General features: G+C 34.7%; 3 protein-coding genes across 5 annotated transcripts in view; 1 reads left to right on the top strand and 2 right to left on the bottom strand.

Moving 5' to 3' along the window:
* LOC143247378 (uncharacterized) overlaps positions 1-18,512 on the bottom strand; it is a 30,554-nt gene extending 12,042 nt beyond the window's left edge. The window contains exons 1-2 of one of the 2 annotated variants that reach the window (XM_076495373.1): positions 18,288-18,512; positions 10,216-10,543 (exon numbers count right to left, since the gene is read on the bottom strand). The gene's annotated coding sequence lies outside the window, so the exon portion shown is untranslated. The remainder of the gene's footprint in view (positions 1-10,215; positions 10,544-18,287) is intronic. The other variant, XM_076495372.1, reaches the window with a different exon arrangement.
* NitFhit (ntrilase and fragile histidine triad fusion protein NitFhit) overlaps positions 1-22,578 on the top strand; it is a 135,001-nt gene that overhangs the window by 23,642 nt on the left and 88,781 nt on the right. The window lies entirely within an intron of this gene.
* Positions 18,632-22,578, bottom strand: part of LOC143247375 (proton-coupled zinc antiporter SLC30A1-like) — a 40,803-nt gene continuing 36,856 nt past the window's right edge. For both annotated transcript variants that reach the window (XM_076495365.1, XM_076495364.1), the window contains one exon: positions 18,632-19,542. The gene's annotated coding sequence lies outside the window, so the exon portion shown is untranslated. The remainder of the gene's footprint in view (positions 19,543-22,578) is intronic.

The raw sequence follows: 22,578 nt of genomic DNA, 5'->3' as shown, positions 1-22,578 counted from the left end.
CTTAAAACTGTAAGGTAATAAAAGATATCGATATAATCAAACTTTGTTCAGCTGAGCAGCTACATCATATTTATTTTTTGTACTGTCCACTAGATGGCAATACTGTATATATTGCTGCAAACAGTTGACAGTAACCTCTTTTATTCCTAGCCTCTATAGTTTTCAACAACGAAAAACGGTTAGCTTTGTGTATTTGGCGCGACGGGGATGCGAACCCGCGATCCTCAGATTACGAATCGCACGCCTTAACACGCTAGGCCATGCCGGACCAAAATATCGTTAAAAAATGAGGTAGCTCAACCGCTAATTCAATCAATTGTAATCGTTATAGGTTTCAGTTTCGTTTTCCTTTGAATCGATTTTCGACATTTAAGAAAATTTCGCCAGCGTGTTATGTAAGATTGACTTCGTTAACTTTTCAGATTTCATTTTAAAATCATATTCGTTCTTATTTAATTAATTAGTTCACATCATTAATAATTTTTTATTAGGCCTTTCTGTTTTAACATTCGTCTTTCTTTTACTTACTCTCAAAGTATTTGAGAATACAAGGAATATAATATCTTGGAGAGAGTGGGGATAATATAAATCATTTAAGGTTATTTCAACCTGATTATCTGAATACTGTAGTCCAAAATATTTACTCCATTCGGTAAATAATATCAAGTTGTACTACAGACAACAGATACAAGACTCTTATGGGAATCTATTAATGAATCTATATATATGTACCCACGAAAATATGTTTACCTTATAAGTCTGTTTGTTTTGAATTTTACGCAAAGCTAGCCGTTCCTAATTTTGCTGTGTAAGACAAGAGGGAAGGCAGCTAGTTACCACCCACCGCCAACTCTTGGGCCACCTTATAAGTATGACTTCGACCTGATCCGTCTAATAATATCTTTATTTCAACAATCTGTTTTCCAATTTTATACAAATACGATATTTTATTCAAATTTTATACGTAAAACATATTACACTATTGAATAACACGTGTAGCTTAGAACGTTCTACATAGACTGTAAATGTATATGCAATAAAAATGAATCAATTATTCTACTTGTGATTCATGCGTATACGATGGATATTTTTAGATGATTTACCATGTTAATTATAGTTTATGTACGCATGGCTAATTAGAAAATGTATGAAACACACGTCTTTCATTTTCAGTTTTACTCAAAATCTGTATTACAATTAAACATGAATGCCCATTATCATTCAAAACCAGATAATTTATAAATTTATTAATAGAAATTTGGTCAGGTACGTCTGTACCATTTGTTTATTCACTTTTTTTTTTGCTGACGTTAACCTCCAGCTGTTTATGTTCTATTAAACATGTAAAAAGTAACCTGCGTCTGAATAGGTTGTTGTCACTTTTATATCCTGGACAAAAAATGAACCATAGATCCCGATTTACCATTGTCGTACATAACACAGAAATACCAAACGAAAAAACGATGATAAATGCAGATTTAAAACATGTAGACAAAACGGAAATGCATCACAAAAATGGATATGCTTTAACATCTTTTTCCTCTAGCTAAGACAGTATAGACTTCCTATAAACGTAAGAACAAGAATAATCTGTTATCTGTGGAACTTGATAAGTGTGGGTATGTTTAATAAGTTGTCAGAGTATTATAATTACTAGATAATGTCGGAACTCTGTCTTGTTGAAGAAAAACTTTCAATTTATCGGTCTTTGTATAAACCTTAAACATCACTGGAAGTTTTGTGTCATCTTGATGACGAGAAACGCTCTTGAAATAAAAATGTATCTCAGAATGGTTGGTATGGATATTGGTTTGGTTTGGTTTGAATTTCGCGCAAAGCTACACGAGGGATATCTGCACAAGCCGTCCGTAATTTAGCAGTATAAGACTAGAGGGAAGGCAGCTAGTCATCACCACCCATCGTCAACTCTTTTACCAACGAATAGTAGGATTGACCATCACATTATAACACTCTTACGGCTGAAAGGGCGAGCACGTTTGGTGTGACGGGGATTCTTATCTGCGGATTACGAGTCGAGTGTTTTAGTGTGGGTATTAACACTTTTACTGATAAAGAGCAGGTTAAGCTGAAAATGACCTAGGAAGGTCAAAACGTTGTTCTCTGCTTTATTAATAAAAGTGTTAATACCCATACCAGCCGTTCGAAGATACATTTTTATATAATCTGTGTACAAGTTACTAGTACAATCACTGTTGATTTGTGTTTAGCTGAAACGTTTGAAACTCAGTAAAAAGTCGATAAAAGTTTGTATGTGATATCAAAACACAAAAAACTAATTCAACAGATATTTACCAATTGGAAAAAACAATGATACATAAAAGGGTTACTGTGGCTTTTAAAAATATTCCAGTAATAAGATCATCACCTTTTACTCATAATGATTTTTTACTTGTTATAAGAAAGATTTCACACAGTTTTTATCTTTGAGTAAATATTTACTTTTCTTCGAGATATCTGTAAAAACAAACAATATTAAAGCAAATTTGTTGTTAAAATTATACAAAAGTGTTATCATTGAAACTAAGACGACGGAACTGTGGGGGGGGGGGCACATACACCCAATTTTAACCCGATAGGAAAACGTTCCTTTGCATATGTAATAGGCACTTATGCATTATTATCATAAAAACTCGATGTTTCAGTTTTTGATTTCAATGATCACAGTTAACGTGCAAGCAAAGCGCTCCTAGTCATCAACGCTCGGCATGTTCCGCCGACTCTGTTGATGGTTTGTACTTAAACAACAACCTTGTTCTACACTAAAACAGTTCAAACCTTTAGTCTGAGAAATGATCAACGCTCTTTATGAAACGGAGATTCTTCTTTAATTTTGTTGCTTTAACCGATCTCCAGCGTGCTGGAAAATAGCAAAAAAAAAGTAATATAAAGAAAATCAAACCGAAAACATTTTTTCGGTGTCAGTTGAGCATTAAATTGTAATTAGGTGAAACTGGCTATTTTTTGATGAAAGGTCGATAGCTTTACCTTGCCATTGGCAGGTGAGAAGGTGAGATTATCTGATGGACTGTTTTTGTTTCAACAGATCAAGTGATGTCAAGTTTCTGAGAACCCGGATGTTTTAAAACATTGGGTCTGTATGGCAAACGTCTGGCAAAATGTATATTATTTTGTGTATGCAGGTAACAAACATTTAAAAAAAATGGAGTCAACTGATACTATGTTTCAATTTTTTGAGATTATTTTGTGCATTTATAATAATATTTTACTGTGGTGAACAAAGACACGATGTCTTAGAGCTACAGGCTAACCCTGGCCTCAAGTAGTACATGAAACACGAGGAGAAGGAATATCATAAGGCCTGAAAAGTCAGACATGAGATTGAGAAGAACTGAGAAACTGGATTACCAGACAAGTGCCCAACAGGCCAATCCTAAACAGTGTAGTGGTCAATCAATCTTAAGTAGTAATATGTAAAGGCAAACTGTTATTTACTTGAAGTAAACCTTATACAAGTCAAAGTAAAATACAGGTAAATTCCCAAACAAAATTAAAAAAATCTTTCATGTGAGGGGACGAAGAGGAACCACAACGTTCCTGACCACACCTACTGGGGAGAGAATTCTTCTGACTTCTCTCTCTCTAAACTAAACCCCTGCCAAGTTCGTTTGCATTTACTTGAAGTAATTGGATGCATTTGACCTCAATATGATTGTTGGAAACTATTTAAACTGATGTGGACTATGGATCAACAACTGGCAGGACTACTTAGTTGTCACTGAATGGGCAAGGTCATTCTTGTAACCACACAGAAGTGATGTCTCACACCATTAAATATCCAACTACTGATGTCCAAGTAGCTACCGTCAACTACATCCTTGGACATTAGTGAAGTAAGCTTCAAAGAAGTTCTTCTACGTATCATAAGGTATTTTTGAGAATAAAATTTAGGTCTTTAACTAAAGCACACAAACATAATTACATCAAGAGAAACGGAATATCCGGAGAAGGTTATGGAACACGCGGAAACCTTTACTTCCATTACATACGCCAGACGTACAAATGAGAAAGTTATACCGTCATGTGAAACATGCACTTTAGTCAACATGTATGACACTTTGACAATAAAGTGTCCAAAAGGAACCAAGTACAATAAAAACACACCAGAATTACTAGGCCTACTCCACTTATTTCAGTGACTGTTTCATGTCCCTGATGAGTGTACCAGGAAAGAAAATGTTGATTAAAGACAAACTAAGTTTATATCTGTCTTTCGAGCTTATACAAAGCTATAAGGAAAACAAACCTTTTGTTTCCTCTTTCACTAACTCTACTCACGTAAGCGAAGCTTTAGCTACGTTTTTATTCCGTCCAATGAGAACAGCTTGGAAAACAGATGAAGGCAATAAACAACCATATATTCCAAAGAAAATACTTCCAGGTTGTTGTTAAACTCTTTTAAATGAAAAAATGCTCTTCTCTGAACAAACTGTAAACGAATCACCAAACTCAGATTGAAGATACAACAGAGGCAGAAGAAACGGTAAATGATATTGTGGTCAATCTGCTTAAAGAGGTCAAACATGTTACTGATGGCCAACGAAGAAAAGAAAAGAAACACAACATTATCACTAAAAAATAATAACAATAATAAAGGTTTTACTGGATGAGTGATCATGGGCTAGTACCCTTGAAGATTGCAAAAAAATACTGGATGGCAGTTGGTAACCAAAAAAGCATTGTAACTTAATGGTGATAAGAATTTCAAATACATTAATTTTTGTATCCTTCTTCTGTAAAATGCTACTACCACTGAATGTGTGTTTGTGGCTGTTTTTTTTACCAAATTATTAATATGTTCACTGAATGTCTTTTATTTTACCGAATTATTAACATTCTCACTGAACGTCTGTTTCTTACCAAATTATTAACATACTCACTGAATGTATGTTTTTTTACCAAATTATTAACATACTCACTGAATGTATGTTTTTTTACCGAATTATTAACATACTCACTGAATGTCTGTTTTTTTTACCGAATTATTAACATACTCACTGAATGTCTGTTTTTTTTTTTACCGAATTATTATCGTGAGTTTAAATTCCCGTTACCCCAAAGATGCTAGCTTTTTCAGTAGTGGGAGCGTTATAATATGACCGTCAATCCCACTATTCGTTGGTAAAAGAGTAGCCCAAGAGTTTCAAATAGCCCTCGTGTAGCTTTGTGTGAAATTAAAAAAACAAAAGTACAACAGCCACATCTGCATACAAGTATGACTTCTTATTAAAGGTTTTCAGTGCTATAACACTAATCGCTCAAGAAGATAATTTAAAATTTAAAAATGGAATTGTTTAATATTAATGTTGACATTAATGACTTTGTATTTTATTATTCCACTGTTCGTAAAGCGGATTGGTTAATTACAGAAATATTTTGTTCAATTGGTGACCCATGGCCAAATAATTGTTTTCTACCTCCAGATTTTAACGTCTGCGATACGACCAGGATTGTCTGGGGACAAAGGAATGTTATGAAGACAGGTGTTCCAAAGACTGCGCTGCCATTCTCTCAAGACCACCTTCAAAACGCCCGTTAAAAAAAGACCATAGTCAACCAGTGTTCTTCGTACAAACATGTTTACAGCAGGAAAATCCTAATGAATTCTTAATTAATAAATGCTGGTCAGAATCTAATAAAGGAAAATTTTCATCGTTCACTCGTGCTGCATTGGTTTGATAACACTATGTAACATAAATTTTGTTCCTGGATAGTATGTGTTATTTTTAATTGCTTATGTTGTAAAAGAACAGAAAATAACCATTATTCTCTTCAAACTTTGCTTTTGTGACGTGGATAATGAAATTTAGAAATTAACCTATTTTCTATGTAAAAACGTGCAAATTTACACATTTTCAGTTTCTGAATAAAACAGCATATGAATCACGATCTACATGTGTTTATACTGAAGTTATACAAAAATGTTTAGAAGTGAGTAGTTTTTCGAGATTTGCGACTTTAATGTAAATCACTTTCAGGTATCAGCTCCCAAATATAGTCTCCCATCATGTTTTCATTATACGCTCCCAGATTACAAAAACAAAGTTTGAAAAGAAAAATAGGTCTTTTCTATTTACTTTGAGCATGAGCAATTGGTAAATAACACTTTCTGCCCAGGAACAAGAAAAACTAAAAATTTTGTTACATAGTGTAAAATGTGTAATGTAGCTTTGCGCTAGAGTTCGAAACAAACCATACTGAATTATCAATACATGCACAATAACAACATAATAGTAGCCGACATGAAAGCTAGGGATGGAGGAAGAGGTCCTGTGCACCTGACCCTCCTAGGTATTTAAAAGTTCAACATACCCAAATACCCACGAAGAAGAAGACTAAGTGTCTGGGTTTGTGTGTGTGTGTTTTGGATTTTTGGTTTATTTTTTGTCCAATTATTAATATATTCGTAAACATGTCACAAAAATATGAATAAAACTAAGCTTATTTATTTCAATAGCATAGTCGGAGGGTCATGGCATACTTGTGTATATAATCCTATTAATGTCAGACAAGCAATATTATACTGAATCCTACATAAAAGAGTTTCATTAATACATAATGAACAGAAAATAAAAACCGAGTTTCTGTGGGGTGTTGACATTAACACTCCTACGAAAAGTGGGGCCTAATAGGCCCCAGAGCAACTTGAAAGGTTATTAATATTAGGCTAATAAATTTGTATTTATAGATATTAGTTTCATATCACGATGTATAAAAAGTTTAACTCGTGAGATTCAGTATTTAATTGATGTAGTTCAGTGGATATTTTAATAGTATAAATAAACGGCCTTATAACACCAAAATGTTTTCTTCAATTAGACCTCCACGTTTCGCTTTATATATTTAAAAACGGCTGGTAGAGAAAGCACTTGTAGAGGAGCGAACAACGTTTCGACCTTCTTCTGACGATGACCGAAGCAGGTTGAAACGTTGTTCGCTCCTCCACATAGTGTTTTTTCTATCCATACTAGCCGTTTTTAAATATATAATTTTCTCAACAAGTTGGTTATCACGGATTATTGTTTCGCTTTATAGTTTCTTCATGACTGTTACGGTTTCAGTTTCAGTGGAATGTTCCTGAAGAGGCTGCAAAGCAAAACGTTTGAGTATCTAATTTATGAGAGTCAGTGTTGATTCCGCGAAGTACGTTTACAAGTAAATCGTTCTGCTGTCAGAAGTTCAACATGTAAACTGCTAAGGCTCTGCCAGATACAAAGAAACGTGGCTGCTTCATTTGTTTATTCACGAATAAATCCACAGTCACATTATTTTATGATATTTATTAACCTTCTACAATTTTATAGAAAGATACAATGGGATTCTTGGTGATGTGGGTCATGCGTGGCTTATTGGTTAGCTTGAACAGAGTTTTAGGATTCACGGTTCATATCGCATTGCCAAAATATTTTTTTCAAAATAAACACCCTCTGCATTTTATGGTCAACTATTTGCACATGCAAGAGTACCCAGACTCTGGCAGTGAGTGTTTTTCTATAATTCTCTTTTCTCGTTAAATTAGCTCAAAATCAAACACAATCACGGGCAGATAACTCTTGTGTACTACTTCGTGAAAGTTCTATAATCGTGAATCCTGTTCAACAGAGACTTTGTACGCTACACTTGAAATTATTTTATGCAGGAATAACTTAAGCTGAAACATTCCTGCATATTAAATAATTTCTTTTCTGTAACACTAATAGTGTCTTCATCGTATGGAAATCACATTAAACGAACAGGATTTATTCGCACTAATCCTCTTTCCAGATCAATATTTTCCATTATGGAGTTCTCCCGGCCTTAATGTCTACTGTAATAATGTAGGCCTACCGTTTATAACGATTTAACTTGTTAAAATTGGGCCCGGCATGGCCAAGTGTGTTAAGGCGTGCGACTCGTAATCTGAGGGTCGCGGGTTCGCATCCCCGTCGCGCCAAACGTGCTCGTCCTTTCAGCCGTGGGGGCGTTATAATGTTACGATCAATCCCACTATTCGTTGTTAAAAAAATAGCCCAAGAGTTGGCGGTGGGTGGTGATGACTAGCTGCCTTTCCTCTAGTCTTACACTGTTAAATTAGGGACGGCTAGCACAGATAGCCCTCGAGTAGCTTTGTGCGAAATTCAAAACAAACAAACTTGTTAAAATTATTGATTATTTAGTTTTCGCATTGTCATGGCGGCAACACGTTGCCCCAAAATACATCATGTTAGCTTGTTTTTAGTCTCTTTTTCTCTTATCTGATTATTTATTCTGCCACCAAGGATATTTCGGTGTATTTTGAGCTTGGATTAAATCTACTAACAATTGTAATATCATTTACTGACCGAAGTATGACATCAACTGAATATGTTAGCAAACCAAAGACGTCTGGGAACAGAGGTGACGCTGTCCGTCGGACAAAGGAAGGAAGTTAATATTTGAAATCCTTTCGAAATTAGTTTAGTATTTATGTTAATCCATCTAGCGAGAAAAAGAGCTTTAGAAGTATTAGTAGCATAAATGCTAGTGAGGCCTACCCGTAGTCGAATATGTGAATACTAGCCCTATTTTTAGTGTTGTAAGAACTAAAGACTTTTCAATATATTTTAAACGCCAGGTTCCCTTATTTCTTACAATAGCTCCAAAAGTGAGTTAAATAATGTCATTTGAGAAGTTTACTTAAATCACTTGGTCGAGCCTGCAGTTACTTGTAGGTGTTTATATCAGACAAACTAATCACTTTGACCTGAAAATACCACAACAGCTCATCACACTCTAACGCAGCAGGGACTGTATTATTGGTAACTCTCTCCACTGTAATTTTTGTTTTGTATTGTTTTAACAACTAAATGGTTCCCTGGCAGGACATCAATAAGCTTACGGACTTACGGTGCTAAAATCCGAGGTTCGATTCCCTGCTGTGAACACAGCAGATAGCCCACTTAAAACGAACCAACAGGGACAACCGAAAGTGACGTTATCTATGTCAATTTGAATGAATCAAAGACATTGATGCCTTTGGTTTGTCATTTCTACATGCAATAAAAAACAACAAAGTAAATTGCTTCAATCTTAATATTGATAAAAACTAAATAAACCATACAATATCACGTTCTAGAGTTTTTACAAGAAGTCAAATAGGTTGATTAAAAACTAGTCTTAACAACAATATAAAGTCTGTTTCCAGGAAAAAAATACACTGTCGCATATGTGTTATTTCAAATTATTCAAATCACTTATACATTTCGATTTTTTTACTAGTAGCTTTGAATGATGGTCTCTGTATCCTCATTAATTCATTTTCCGTACTATAAGAAAAGACCATGGTCCTTATATTGTATCTATTTTAAATTATTTGTTTGTTTGTTTATTTTGAATTTTGCGCAAAGCTACAAGAAAGCCATCTTCACAATCCGTCCCTAATTTAAAAGTGTAAGACTAGAGGGAAAACAGTTAGGCAACACTACCTACCGATAACCTTTGGTTTACTCTTTCACTAGCGAATAGTGAGATTGACTGCGACATTATAACGCCCCCAAAGCTGTAAAGGTGAGCATGTTTGGTAGAATTTGGGACTGTGATCTGCAGAGTACAAGAGGAATGCTCTAACCACAAGACCATACCAGGCCTTCAATAGAAAGTAAATTTAGAAAATAAATGATGTAATGATCACGAAATGTGTCAAAGATGAAAAGCTGAGATAAATTATCAAAAAAAATTAACACTTTAAGTAACTGCTAAACCTAAATGGCATTATCCTTCTCATCAGCACCATTTAGTACTTCAAATTTAGACCAGTCATATCTCTGTCAAGTCAAATATTATTTATGTTACCATGCTTGTTTATGACATTGTAAGTCAATGAGACTTTGAGCTGGCGTATTTTAGTATTGAGGTTTTAAGTTGGCTTATCGCAATTTACTCTTCAACATAATTTTTTTTTATTCGCTGAAGTGCATTTCATTTTGAAAAGTATATTAAAACTTTGAGTTAGTTGTTCTTTTTATACTGAACTATATTTAGCGAAACACGAAACAGGGGCATGAATCCATTTATTTAAGAAACAGGATCCAGGTATTTACAGGCAGTAGTTTTGGGGTAAAATTGCAGTGATGACATATTCATCGTTGTCATGGTCAGTCAGCTATTTTGTTTTTACGTATAGATAACTAATTAGAAAATAATTTTTATCATACATACCAGATGCTAATCTGCTTCCATCTTCAGAGAAGTCCCTGAAGTAAACGTCGTCACTTCGGGTATACTCCATTTAGTTTGTTCTTTTGTTTGTTCAAATTGAGGCAAGGCTACTCGATGGTCATCTGAGTTAGTCGTCCATAACTTTCAAGTGATATACTAGAAGAAAGGCAGCTATTCAACAACACCCACCGCTAACCTCTTGGCTACTGTTTGTCATCAGGCAGTGGAGTTTACCGTCATACAACAACGCTCCTCCCTCAAGGCTTAAATGGCGAGCATGTTCAGTGATGAAATTAGAACTCGCGACACTGGTAGCCATACCAGACACCTACTCAATCAGAATTTAAACCAGTTAATTATTAAGTATGTTACATGTTAAAGAAAGCTTAAATTTTGTATATTTTCTTCTTCTTGTGTTTGGTTTCTATTTAATTATTTTAATATTATTTTTTCTCATATGCTCCCCATTATTTCTCCCAAAGGGGGTCGAATATCGTCTGAAAGGGTCACCTATTTTAATTCCTTGCATCGCTATTCAGTGATGCGTTGTCACATAACGTGACAGTTTGTACTGTCGTGACGTCATTAAAACGTGCGCTTGCCAAGAATCATGAGATACATGATACAGCACAGGATGATATATGAACTTGAAAAAACGAGGAATAAAAATACTTGCTACCCTTAATTTTGTTTTTATCTACCCTTGAAACAGAACACTTTCTTGAACTTTGCGGAAGTACCTCTCGCCTTGTTTGCATGACGCTGACGATGAGCTGTCTCAAATAGCTCGTTGGCCTTGTATGTGTATTAGATTGAAGAAAAATTTTGTTGGTCCTTTTATTTTTTCAATATAGTGGAATCCATTCTTGATGACATGAAACCCTCTTGAAGTAAAAATGTACGACAAATATTGTTCATTCTGAAAAGTAGACATTCTATTATGTCTCCCTTTGCATTAATGAGAGGCTTTACTTAAACTCTATTTATTTACTTGTATCTGTGAGTTTTCTGTATGTAACGTTACATAGGTGATTATGTATCTTGATGTCATCATCACGTCAAGAAGTAAGACTTCGTTATCGTTTAATATTTTTATTGCAGAATTTTCTCTCTTTGTGTAAATGAATAATTCGTTAACCTTGTCTGTAGTGGACAGCTCTATTACAAATATATTATCCACGTAGATGAAACAAATCTTGTAGTGTGGAGCGGCTATTTTCAAAACAATAACTTCGAACTGTCCCATTTAAAATTGACTAATTCCTGATGACGAGAAACCCACGTGAAATAAAAATGTATCTCAGAACGGCTGGTATGAATATTAACACTTTTACTGATAAGTTGTTGCATTGTATTTTATAAATTATGTTAGTGTTGTGTTTGTCAGTGTAGTTTTTACATAATATGGACTTTAGTTTTGTACCTGGTTTTTGAATAAATTTGGTGTTTACTGGAATGTTGTGTTTTGTTAGAAGTTTTTTTCCAGATTTTGGTTATTTTTTTGCTGATGTCAGAAACATAAGATATGCAGCAGTGTGAGAGTTTGTAGTTTGTTATATCTTGAGATTTATTGTTGTTGGTCTAAGTGTGTGCGTATAATTTTCCACGGTTTTTTGAGGAAATTTGTTGATGTTGATGAAGTGTTGTTTTATTGTGTTGTTTTCTCGTTAATTTTGTCAGATAAGCATAGTTTTGTGGCTGTGTTTATTTAGTTTCGTAACATGTTGAGTTTTGCTTTTGTTTCATGTATTGAGTCCTAGGGAATGTATAATCCAGTATGGGTGATTTTTCTGTGGATTTCTGTTTTTAATTGTGTATCAGTTACAATGATTTCTGAGGTTAAGAAATGCTATTTGGTTAGTTTTTACCTGTTCACAGGTGAACTTAAATTTGGATGTATCGAGTTAACGAGGTTAAAAAAACTAAGAGTGTGATCTGTAGATGTGAATCAAGCAATTGTTTCATCAACAAATCTGTACCAGTATAGTGATTGGTGTAAGGCTGAATTGATCGCTTTATATTCAATCTGTGTCATAAAAATGTTGGCTAGAACTAGTGACACGGTATTCCCCATACTTGGAACATTATTTGTAGGTAGTTTTGGCTATTGAACATACAGTTAGTTCTGGTGATAATGAATTATTTTAGGGTTGATAATTGGTTGCTGGGGATGTTTATCAATAGTTTAGAGTCTTCGATATAAAGTTCTAAAGCTTGTTTGTTTGTTTGTTTTTTAATTTCGCTCAAAGCTACTAGAGGGCTATCTGCGCTAGCCGTCAATAATTTAGACTAGAGGGAATCAGCTAGTCATCACCATCCAACGCCAACTCTTGGGCTACTCTTTTATCAACGAATAGTGGGATTGACTGTAACCTTATAACGCCCCCACGGCTGAAAGGGCGAGCATATTTGGTGCGACCGGGATTCGCACCCGCGACCCTCAGATTACGAGTCGAACGCCTTAACACGCTTGGCCATGCCGGGCCCAGTTCTAAAGTTATCTTGCAGGCTTCAGTTGTTGGAAATTCTGTGAAGATGGAGATTACATCAAAACCGGCCATTAAGGCTTTATTATTTAGTTGATTAAGAATATATTTAAAGTTAAAAGAGTCTTTGAAAAAGGAGGCGACTAATGTTACATATTTAAAAAAATTCCCACACAATATATTTACCGAGGTTGCAGTTAAATGATTCATTGGGTCGACATTGTGGGTCATAGTGGACAATCAGATTTGTGAGATTTCGGGGTGCCGTATAATTGTGGTGCGCGTGAGTCGGCCTTTCGTGGGTAGGAATAAATGTTTTTTTGCGATTGTATTGTTTTTTCATTTGTAGTAGCATTTTTTTAATTGAATTTCATGTGTTTTTGTTAGATTTGTGTTTAGTAGTTTAAATTTGTTTGTATCTGACAAGATGTTGCTCATTTTTTGAATGTATTCATTTGTGTTCATTATAATTATAGTATTGCCTTTATCCGGTTTTAGAATGTTGATGTTGTTGTCTTGTTTTAAGTTGTTAATAGAATTAATATCTTTTTGTGATAGGTTGTTTTTAGATTTATTTTCTGTAAAATTATGGTGATAGTTTGTGTGAAAATTCTTTGAAAACGTTGTTTAAGATACAGTTTTGAGATGTTACGGGGAAATAGATGTTTTCAGTTCTACCTGGAAAGACAGGTTGTTGGTTGTCGAAGTTCTCTTCTTTCTGGTAGATGTTTTCCATTGTTTTGCTGGTACTTTTAGTTTGTATAGAGTGGATAAGTTTAGGCATAAGGAAGTTTAAACAAAGAACACAATACACAAAGAAACACAAAAGACTAACACTTCTCGTATAATCGCCGTGGCGAAGTAATTCTTGATGATGAAAAACCCACTTGAAATCAAAATGTATCTCAGAACGGCTGGTATGGGTATTAACACTTTTATTGATAAGGAGAGAACAACGTTTCGACCTTCGTATGTCATCTTCTAATTAAGAAAGACATATTATGAATGCGATCGTTGCCGGACACATGTCTTAGATACGAGATAAAATTAGTATGGAATTGTAGGGGGCGATGCAGGTGAATGTTAGGTTATTAATTAGTATATGTATATAGGTGTTCTTTTATATTGGTTTAATTTTGGTTTTAGTTGCTGTTCCGATAAACACCAAATTTTTATCAAAACCAGGTACAAAACTAAAGTCAATACCATGTAAAAACTACACTGACAAGCACAACACCAACATAATTTATAAAATACAATGCAACAACTGCCACAACTTCTACATTGGAGAAACAAGAAGAAAAATAGAAACTAGATTCAAAGAACAAAAAAAAAACCTTCACACGTTTCTGAACACTTCAAATCAAATAAACACAAAATAACCGTAGAAAACACTCAGATATTAAGTATGGAAACAAATATAAACAAACGCAAAATCAAAGAAGCCCTATTTATACAACTAAAACCAAAATTAAACCAATATAAAGAAACACCTTTATACCTATACTAATTAATAACATAACATCCACCTGCAACGCCCCTACAATCCCGAACCAGTTTATACTCTCGTCCCTGAGACATGTGTCCGTCAAAGGTCACATTCAAACTCTCCCTTTCTTAACTTGAAGATGACCTAGGAAGATCAAAATATTGTTCTCTCCTTATCAATAAACGTGTTAATACCCATACCAGCCATTCTGAGATACATGGCAGAGGAATTTTAAATGTTCTCTTAGCCTTTTATACACTTGTCGACCGGTTTCTCTAAGGTAATAATTACCATTGTCTTCACATGTAATACAAAACTAAAGGTACACAATTTAACCTAGTTTGTCTTTTTTAACGGTGTGTGAAGTAAAAATTTCACATCAAGTTTTATGTTTTATGTTCTTAACAAAATATTTGGATGACTTGTGAGAAACTAAAGATATAGGGTATAACATAATAAAAAGATGTTTTTTTTTTAATAGCGTTGATTATGTGTTTAGATCGTGATTAATTTTCTAAAGATGACACCGTTTTATTTATGTCTGTGACAGGATATTTGGTTTGCACCTTAAGTTGTGATTATAACACACTTGTCTCTATTGAAAATTCCTGATGAGAAGGTTAAATAAGGTAACCAGTGTGAAAAAGATTCTTGGTGATTTTTATAATTTTATATAATCTTGGAAATTATTCTAATGAGCATAAAGTCTCAAGCGTGTCTTTAAGAAAAAATTATTTGTGTATTTGTTTGAAGTCATACATCAAGCATGGGCAATGTGTGCTCTGCCCACCACTAGTATCGAAACCCGGTTTCTAGTAAGTTAAACCCACAGACATTTCGCTGTGCCACTCAAGAACATCTAAAAATAATAATGATATGGAATCACGTGTTGTTGTTTTTTCAATCGTCAACTTAAAATTAATATTTCTTTCAACATTATCTTCAACTGTAAACATGACGTCAGTGTGGTTTGCTTTCAAATAATTAAAAAAATATATCTATATAAACAGGGCCACAAAAGTGTAAAATACATAACGAATCCAGAAAGCAGTAGGAGGAAGTGAACTGGAGAGAGCAGTTTTCTCATTTCTATCGTGAATAAATTAACTGAAACAGGAGAGGTGTGATTTCTCAACAAACTGGTTAAAATTGCAATTGTGAAACAGAAAATTTTTGCGTGAAACGGAAAAAAAAATTCTTTGACGATGCAAACATCTAAGTAAAACCTAGGGCTGGACTAATACTATAAAGGTTTCAGAACATAGAGAATTGCTTCTTCGACAGAACATTTGTGTGAATGCAATCAAAGCTAACTATAAAGGTTTCAATATTGAGATTACTTCCCGCAAAAAAAAAGAACCCTGAAATAGAAATAAAAACAGACTTAGAGGACTTAGGTTCACAATTTTCCTTTCACGAACATTTGAAACGTAATCTGGCATCGGTAAAAAACAAGACAGTGAGTGTTTCACTGATTGTTCAAAATGTTTTGTTTGTTTTTCTCAAATTACCGTTAGTACTTCTTCATCGCCTATCAGGTGGTCATCCTAGCTTAAAACTAATCCAGAGTTTCTCCACCAAACTCATTGATAGATCACATATTTTTATCCCCTAATTAAAAACAGGAAAATTTAAAACTTTCTGTTTGTTTGTTTTGAATTTCGCGCAAAGCTACTCGAGGGCTATCTGCGCTAGCCGTCCCTAATTTAGCAGTGTAAGACTAGAGGGAAGGCAGCTAGTCATCACCATCCACCGCCAACTACTTGGGCTATTTTTTTACCAACGAATAGTGGCATTGACCGTAACATTAGAACGCCCCACGGCTGAAGGGGCGAGCATGTTTGGTGTGACGGGGATTCGAACCCGCGACTCTCGGATCACGAGTGAAGTGCCTTAACCACCTGGCCATGCCAGGCCAAACCTTTCTGACCTCTATAAAATTATCGTGATGTTGTTTTATTAAGTGTGTTTTCCTTACAACAAAGCCAGATGGGGTATCTGCTGACTCTACCGAGGAGAATCGAACCCCTGATTTTAGTGTTTTAAATCCGTAGACCTACCGCTGTACTAGCGGGGAACAATAACTAACAGTAGCAGGAACATTACTTTAAGTTATTTAGTTCATTTTGCAAGATTACGTATTGATTTACCATATCAATTGAGAACTTTTCACTATAGTGGAACAAATCTGACCAAATTTCCAATGATTTGTTACATTTCGTACGATCTTTAAATTCTCGTTCGCCACAAATATATGACCTACCAAAAATCCATAAAACGTGTACTCCTTTACCCACTATATTTTCTGCATTTAAAGATTATAATGATAATTTTTGGAAAATTACTCTAAAGCTTCTCCAATTATCAGAAAATCTCATCCTTTGCCATAAAAACGATAAAACGTACAGACTGTCATGTATGTACTTACAATACAACGTAAATTATGCATAACACTCGAAAAGACAAAACTAAACAACAGACTAAAAACATAAGGGCACAGAGCAAGTAACTGTTTGTAAAACGAATCGACACAGCTTTTTCATTCAGACAGGAATAATTATTTTAAAAGAAGCCAGGGTGATTCTTAGAAGGAAGTCCAGCGCTAGTTCATCAGTAAATCTTCGGATTTACAACGCTAAAATCAGGGGTTCAATTACTCTCGGTGGATTCAGCATATTATCAGCCTGATGTGGCTTTGCTATAAGAAAACACATACGCACTTAGAAGGAAATTGCTCAATCTAGCTGTGTACTTCACAGAGTAAACTAAAAAAAGTATATATATAAACTCTTAATTTACTAAATATGATAAATAGGGGATCGTAATATTTGTTTGTTGTTTTTTTTTTACTTTCGCGCAAAGCTACACGAGGGCTATCTACGCTAGCCGTCCCTAATTTAGCAGTGTAAGACTAGAGGGTGTTTTTGTGTTTTTTTTATAGCAAAGCCACATCGAGCTATCTGCTGAGCCCACCTAGGGGAATCGAACCCCTGATTTTAGCGGTGGAAATCCGTAGACTTACCGCTGTACTAGCGGTGGGCAAGACTAGAAGGAAGGCAGCTGGTCATCACCACCCACCACCAACTCTTGGGCTACTTTTTTACCAATAAATAGTGAGATTGACCGTCACATTATAACGCCCCCACGGCTGAAAGGGCGAGCATGTTTGGCGCGACGGGGATGCGAACCCGCGACTTTCGGAATATAACATAATTGTATTATACTATTACATAAGTAGCCTAAAGGTTGGTGGGGGGTGGTGATACAAGCTACCTTCCCTGTAGTCGTACACTGTTAAATTAGGAAGGCTAGCGCTGATAGCCTTCGTGTAGCTTTGCGCGAAATTCAAAAACAAACAAACCATATAAATGTGTATTGAGTATTTTGATACACTTTAAATATCTACACAAATTTCCTTGAATGTTATCCATATTAGAAACTTTTTTTATTATTTTAAGCTCAAAGCTATACATAGAAACATCTGTGCTTTGCCCAGCGAAGATATGGAAACACAAATGTTTTGTGTTACAAGCCTTTGAACTAGAGGGGAGCGTCAAACATGTCGATTCACATTCCTTACAATTTGTAGTGTTATGGTAGGTTTTGTTTTAAATTATAGTAGTAACGGTACTCGCATTTAATTCATTGAGTTTAAAAGTTGTGTGTGAAAAGTGATTTCAAGTTTGGGTGAACAGAAGTTTACTGAACATATTATCTGTTTTCAACATTTTCATAATTTACTGTTTTCTGAAACCTTTAAACCCGGTGACCTTTTCCTTGCTAAGTTTTGATTTATATCGAATGAAGATACACAGACATTCACTTTTGTATAATAAAGCTTAATCTAACAATAACGAAACAACACCAAGATGTCAAAACTTTGCATCTATATTTTAGGTGTTGTTCTATTAATGTCGAGTTAAACTGTAGTTTGGATTACTTTACTGTGCATTTACCTTCTCGTGCTGTTACTTTCCGTATTTAGAATAATTTTTATTATTAATAATTACAAAAGAGTGATATTTTTAATATTATGTTTCCTGCTTCTAGTCTGACGACTAAACTCTTGGCAATGCTACACATTAACGACAGCTTACCTACCTGTGTCCCGGCATGGCCAAATGTATTAAGGCGTTCGACTCCTAATCCGATGGTCGCGAGTTCGAATCCCAGTCGCACCAAACATGCTCGCCCTTTCAGCCGTGGGGCGTTATAATGTTACGGTCAATCCACTATTCGTTGGTAAAAGAGTAGCCTAAGAGTTGGCGGTGGGTAGTGATGACTAGCTCCTTTTCCTCCGGTCTTACACTACTAAATTAGAAACAGCTAACATAGATAGTCCTCGTGTAGCTTTGTGCGAAATTCAAAACAAACAAACAATACCTACCTGTTTTGAAACATATGTCTAAAACACTGAAGGAACCAAAATATATAGAGAGACTAGTGGCCTAAAATAATTTATTTTCCCCAGAATTAAATATGCATAGATGAAAATTATTCACAAAATAGAAAAATGTCTTTTTTCTGGAAGTTTTCTGACTAAGATATATAGACAAGCGTAAATTTTGTGTACTTAAAATGTTAAACTGCAATATGGCATTTGCTAAGAGACGATCAAACACATGTATACATTAAGCATAAATCAATACACGATATTACTAGATGATAGCCTCCTACATCACAATTATAAAATAAATATTCAACGCTGTATAGCCCTAAAATTATATTCCTTTGAAAGCACTTAGTAAATATACACTTCAATATGCTTTTATATATATATATTTGAAATAGCATAAGGTACCTTATATATATATATATATTTATTGTTATCACTTCTTTCATCAAATATCTGTTCATTCGTTGTTGTCTAAACTTCACACGTTCAACCAAGAATCGGGTCGAACTTCCCCTCTGAATTACTTTGAATGGATGACTCATTACGATCAGGAAGTCTACAATAATGTAGAACAGCGCACACAGTTTTTGGAAAAACGCCGTCCATCAATAGAAAATAACATTTTTAGTAGATTGATCACGAAAGTCTGAATCTGTAATAACAAGCACATCGTGTACGTTTTTTGATTCTTCATAATTCGGTGTAGAATGTATTCGTTTATTCTCAGTACAATATCGAAATTCTTTCGGCCAAACAAAATGGAAACAAGAGCTTAGAATACCAAGAATACCACTTGCTGAGAGAACAGCTCCACTAATGAGATAAGGTTTGGAAAAGTCCTCTATCTGAAACACCCCACTCTGGATAACGAAAATAGTCCCTCCACAGATTAAGGCCATACTGAAGAAACAGTTCGACAGTACCTTTTCCCTGGTCATTGCAATCACAAGCTCTAGCTACTTGGCAAAAAAATAAAAGAAAGAAACCGATAAGAATCGAATTAGATGCAATAATACACTTACTTTTGTCTGCATTCTACAGAAATGTCACTAAGCCTGAAACTCTGCGTATAAAATACTTATGATTACACAAATTTTAGGACGAAATTCTTAGTATGGAAAAGAGCTAAAATTGTGAACATATAACTGATTTTTATATATACGTATATATAAGGGGGATTGTAGTCACCTATCAGAACGTACGACGATAGCAGCCAGTCGATGAACGAAAGCCACATGTTACTTTAAAGAAGCGTAATGCAAGCGTCAATATAGTTTTATCAAATTTCTTCCGTGTTCACACTTACCAAAACAGGCACAACGTGGCGTGGCGGGTTTCTACAGAATCCAAGAGTTTTTTTTCCTGGAATATACGTCATCGATAACATTTTGTTTAAACGATATACGTTACATTAAGTTACCTTATCAGTCATATTTTAACTATTTAGGGATACAAAAATGGAAATAGAAGTGCATAATTAAATTAATAATGTGCTGTTATTTAAAATCCACGAAGATGGGGTTAAATGTGTTATAGAATATAATAATAACCAACTCAAATATCAGTAAAATTATCATATTTTAATACGAACTATAAAATACCTTAGAACCTTTAACGGCAACAACGATTTTCCAGTAATCTTGGATTAGACTTATAAAAATGGTAGTCTGTGGGAAAATTCCATGTTGTAACATTATGTCTAAAGTGACTGACTACTAAAATTTATTGTAACATTATGCCTTGTGTGACTAGTTTATAAAATAAGGCACAAGATAAAAGGCTTAGGAATAATATCGGTACATCATTATACAGAAATGAACAAAACGTAAATTTGTTAATTTCCATACGTGCTATTTTTCTGTACATATAAAACGAAAGATGAAAAACAGTTTAAAAATTGCAATTTTAAAACCAAAAAATAAAAGTAACACTCAAATTAACGAAATGAATATTAAACTTCACTGGAATTTTAAAATTGCTTGAAATTAAACGTAAATGTATACAATTTTTTTTTTTTACAATCAAACGATGAAATGATTGAATCGTAATCCCAAGTAACTTTAATGACTTAAAAAGAAAATTTTACGACTAGCTTCTGATATTATTTTGAATAAGTTACAAAATCAATATAATGAAATAGATAGAACGTATTGCTCATAGCCACAAAACAGTTAGATGAGTGGAAACGGATTTAATAATCGATTATAATAAGCTTTTACGGCAAAGGATTAATTTTAACTGAATCAATTAAACTCGAAAATTTGAGGCACTGTTAATGTCACTAAAATATCATGTGACCCACACAGTTTACTTTGTGTAACTAATGTAAATAATAAATTTTTAAGCGACTTGTAACTAGTTGCCTATGCATTCACCAGATTACACTAGTATTTCCTTATTGCATCACATATCGTTATAAATCCTACAAGGAAACATTTGGTCGTCTCACTATACAGGCTTCAAATAGGAACCCAAACTAGCTTTCCTATTGGACAGCACAGTAAAATACAAGTTTCACGATCTTAATGTTTGTAGTTAAGTCCAGTGTTTTCGTATCACACAACGGGTAGTGAATGTGAGGGTTGATGGCAAAAAATTAAAAAAGCAAATAAATAACGCAGCCGCAATTTCGCACCCGACTCTTGGCAGCCAACAATTTAACAGCCGAGCACGTTGGCAGCGGACAATTTTGCACCCAGAAAAATTGGCAGCAGATGATTACCCAGCCAAGCAATACATAGTTAAGGTATGGTGTTGTTCATGATGTTACTAATGTTAACTTAACAACAAATTAACATCCATTTGAAAATTGACGTCACTATTAAATCTGGTAAAAACATATAAAATGTCTGCGTTTACTGTTAGAACTTCAACACAGTCTTCTCGTTAAACTTTCATTGATTTATTTTAAAACAGTTTCAAACAGCTGATGAGTAACATCATGAACAACACATTAACTTACGTAACATCAAACAGAAGAAAGCCGAAGGCATGCAACAATGAATACGTTTATTTATTCGATAAGGGTAGCAAGAAAGACAATCAGGTAACTTTCTACATGTGTGAAAATTACAGAACTTTGAACTGCCCAGCACAGATTCATGTCCGAGACGATACATTTACAGCTCGCCTCAAGAAGCACAGCCACGCACCCGTTGGACCGAGAAAATCCGGGACTGTAAATCAAAGAGTCCAACGTACAGTTAACGAATATCAAGAAAGCGATCTTATTCAATTCCTTCGAGGAATTAGCTACTGCTTTAAACTGTGAACAGATGTGGCTACAAGACGGTATGATATATGAGTATTTTTTCTTAAACTGTAATGTTGATGTAAATACCCGGCTGGGTAATCATCCGCTGCCAATGTTCCTGGGTGTGAAATTGTCCGCTGCCAACGAGCTCGGCTGTCAAATTGTTGGCTGCTAAGAGTGGGGTGGGAAACTGCGGCTGCGAAATGTCGGGGTACCATAAATAACATACAACATTAAAATAAATACAGAACTTAAAATGTTTTAGTCCAATCCAACCTGCAGCCGGCATGGATAACTGGTTGAGGCGCTCGATTCGTTATCTCAGAGTCGCGAGTTGGAATCCCCGTTACACCAAACATGCTCGCCCTTTTAGCCGCCGGGGCGTTATATAGTGAGGGTCAATCCCATTACTCGTTGATAAAAGAGTAGCCCAAGTGTTGGCGGTGGGCGGTGATGACTAGCCGCTTTCCATCTAGTTTTACTCTGCTAAATTAGGGATGGCTAGCGCAGATAGCGAAATTCAAAACAACAAGCTTTTGTTTTAATAATTTAAAGGACAAATGAAATACGTTATAAACAAAAAAAAAACGACCGAAAGTTGACAGAAATCATAAATGTGAATTTATACAGGGTTTTAAATTACCCTAGACAAAGGGATAAAACTTCAGTGTTTTAAAACAATGCTCTAAAACGTTATTTTGTACAATGATAATCTATAGAAACTATTAAACATAAATTA

The sequence above is a fragment of the Tachypleus tridentatus genome, chromosome 3 (genome assembly GCF_004210375.1).
Source record: "Tachypleus tridentatus isolate NWPU-2018 chromosome 3, ASM421037v1, whole genome shotgun sequence".
Lineage (NCBI taxonomy): Eukaryota > Metazoa > Arthropoda > Merostomata > Xiphosura > Limulidae > Tachypleus > Tachypleus tridentatus.
The sequence above is the reverse complement of the archived record's forward strand: the minus strand, read 5'-3'. Positions and strand labels throughout refer to the sequence as shown.